The 3265-nt window shown below is 42.7% G+C and overlaps 1 non-coding gene across 1 annotated transcript; it reads right to left on the bottom strand.

Annotated features, from left to right (window-relative positions):
- Positions 1-741: 741 nt before the first annotated feature.
- On the bottom strand, positions 742-926 carry LOC142654470 (U2 spliceosomal RNA). The gene has a single exon (XR_012849064.1). It is a non-coding gene; the product is annotated as a U2 spliceosomal RNA (small nuclear RNA).
- Between the last annotated feature and the right edge of the window lie 2339 nt (positions 927-3265).

Raw genomic sequence — 3265 nt, 5'->3', positions numbered from 1 at the left:
GAAGCGTTAACCCGAAAGTAGCGCGCATTGGCAAAGCCTGGCCAATACTGCTGTTCACACCTTGCAGCGATTCAGCTTACTCCTGGGCACCCCCATGGGGCCCTGCCGGCTTACACACACATAAACAGCCAGGCGGGAGGTGAAAAAAGGCCGGAGAGGAAGCTAGACAGGATTTGCTTCTTTTGCTTGCACCACAATGCTGTGCAGAAAGCGGAGGAATCGACATAAAAACGCCTTCCTGGCAATGCCCAAATGCCTCCTGCCGTGCAGACAAACGTTAGCAGCAGCAGCAGCAGCAAGTGATGCGCGCACAGCTACCCCTTCTCCCTTCATGCCTTCGATCACCTGCAATACAGTGCCTGCTGACCAACACTGCCTGGGCCCAGGCTTGTCTGTCTGAGGTCCCATTATGATGTCATAAAGCTTGCTCTCACTTCTTAGGGCTCCACTATGACACTCGCAAAGTTCCGTCAGAACCTTATATTAGACGTTGTTCCAAATTGAAATGCAGGAAACACAGAAACACAGACACAACGCAGCCAACACAAGAGGTGGCAATCTATTCATCAAGTCATTTAATAAATAAGGTCATTATCATACATTACACAACATGCATTGTATAAAAGCATTGTCTGCCCAACAGGCATTCAAATAATGGGATTAAAGGAGAGATCCAATGTGCAAGAAACAAACAATGGCAAAAAAGCACTTTTAAAATCTGATTTTAGTCAACGCATAAGGAAAGGGTGCACCGGTCTTGGAGATACTGCAATACCAGGTCAATGCGTGGAGTGGACAGAGCAATCTCTATTTCCATCTCCCTGTTCTAAAAATCCATTTAATATATGGTCCCCAGATAGGGGACGTATCAGATATTAACCCCTTAAGGACGCAGCCTAGTTTGGGCCTTAAGGCTCAGAGCCCATTTTTTAAATCTGACATATTTCAATTTATGTGGTAATAACGTTGGAATGCTTAAACCTATCTAAGCGATTCTGAGATTATTTTCTCGTGACACATTGGGCTTCATGTTCAAGGTAAAATTTGGTTTATATAGTCAGTGTTTATTGGTGAAAAATTGCAAAATCTAGAGAAAATTTTGAAAAAGTAGCATTTTTCAGAATTTAAATGCATCTGTTTTTAAAACAGACGGTTATACCACCCAAAATTGTTACTAGTTCATATTTCCCATATGTCTACTTTAGATTTGCTTTATTTTTCGAACATTCTTTTATTTTTCTTGGATGTTACAAGGCTTAGAACATAAACAGCAATTTCAAAAGCCTTTTTTTAAAGGTACCTCTTCAGTTCTGAAGTGGCTTTGAGGGGCCTATGTATTAGAAACCCCCATAAAACACCCCATTTAAAAAACTAGACCCCTCAAAGTATTCAAAACAGCATTTAGAAAGTTTTTTAACCCTTCAGGCATTTCACAGGAATTAAAGCAATGTGGAGGTGAAATTTTCAAATGTCATTTTTCTTGCAGAATTTCAATTTTATTAAAAAACAATTCTGTAACACAGAAGGTTTTGCCAGAGAAATAGTACTAAATATGTATTGTCCAGATTCTGCCATTTTTAGAAATGTCCCACATGTGGCTCTAGTGTTCTCGTGGACTAAAACACAAGCCCTAGAAGCAAAGAAGCACCTAGTGCATTTTGAGGCCTCTTTTTTATTAGAATATATTTTAAGCAGCATGCCAGGTATGAAGAGGTGTTGAGGTGCCAAAACAGTAGGAATCCCCCAATAGTGACCCCATTTTGGAAACTAAACCCCTCATGGGAGGGCTCAGAAGGAAAGGAGCGCTATGTGTTTGTTGGAGTCCAGATTTTGCTGGATTGGTTTTCGGGTGCCATGGCGCATTTGCAGAGCCCCAGAGATATCAAAGCAATGGAAACCCACCAGAAGTGACCCCATTTTGAAAACTACACCCCTCAAGGAATTCATTTATGGTTGTTGTTATCATTTTGACCGCACAGTTTTTTCACAGTACCTAATTGGGCTGTGAAATTAAAAAAATATATATTTTTCCAATAAGATGTAAATTTTTATCAAAATACCCCATTTTGTTGCCCAATTTGTCCTTAGTGTTTGGGCCCTTGGCAGGGCTCAGAAGGAAAGGACCACCTTTTGGCCTACTGGAACTTTTCTGGTGCGAAGTCATGTATGCAGAAGCACCTGAGGTACCAGTGCAGTTGAAACCCCTGAGAAGTGACCCCATTTTAAAAACTACACCCCTTAAGACATTCATCTAGAAGTGTAGTGAGCATTTTGACCCCACCGGTACTGTGTAAAAGATAATGCGCAGCAGATGGTGCAGAGTGAGATTTTCTATATATATATATATATATATATATATATATATATATATATATATATATATATATGCAATGTCAGTGTCCGATATAGTGTGCCCAGCCTGTGCCACCGGAGATATACATCCCATAAGCTGTAATGTGGGTTCTCCCGGGTACAACAATACACTACTTTTGGCTGTTATCAGCTGCCTGGGCACACGGCAGGGCTCAGAAGGGAAAGATGAGGGGGATAAGCTGTGCGGAGTGCATCAGGGTAAATTTAAAAATTAAGGGATGTATGATAAATTTGAAAACAATCTTTCATATAGAGCCCTGGTTTTTTGGGACACGTGTCGCATTGGTATGTTGTGTCCTTCCTTATCCCCATCTTTGAGCAGACTCTGCACCTCTTTTGACTTTTTCCCTTCTTGCCAGTTTGGGGAACTTCTCCTGGAAAGTCTTGCCCTGGTACGATGCGTGTGGCCTTGCTTCCAGATGTACTGGGTGCCCCCCCTTCTTGGTCCCTAAAGATTAGGTTCTTGATAACCACTGCTTGAAAATTACAGGAAAGTTACCCTCTGGCCTGCACATCGACGTAGCACGTACGCATTGTACAATGCCATCTTTATGATGTGCACGGCCAACTTCTTATACCACACCCTCATTTTCCCCATGGCGCTGTAGGGTTTCAGGACTAGATCTGACAAGTCCACCCCTCCCATGTACCTATTGTAGTCCAGGATGCAGTCTGGTTTGGGGGTCTCTGTACTGGTACCTCGTACAGGTACATGGGTACTGGTGGGACATCTCTCTTGTCTTGTACTTGACACACAATATGTTGCTGCTAGAATGTGCCCTGCTCTCACCCCTTCTGAGTGTTTGCCCAAGCAGAGTCTTAGGGGGGTCTCTCAGATTTTTTTCTAGCAGTGCCGAATGCCACAGCACTTCTGGAAGCGAGGCACTTGAAG

This window comes from Rhinoderma darwinii, chromosome 5 (genome assembly GCF_050947455.1).
Source record: "Rhinoderma darwinii isolate aRhiDar2 chromosome 5, aRhiDar2.hap1, whole genome shotgun sequence".
Lineage (NCBI taxonomy): Eukaryota > Metazoa > Chordata > Amphibia > Anura > Rhinodermatidae > Rhinoderma > Rhinoderma darwinii.
Note: the sequence above shows the minus strand (reverse complement) of the source record. Positions and strands in the feature narration are given on the sequence as shown.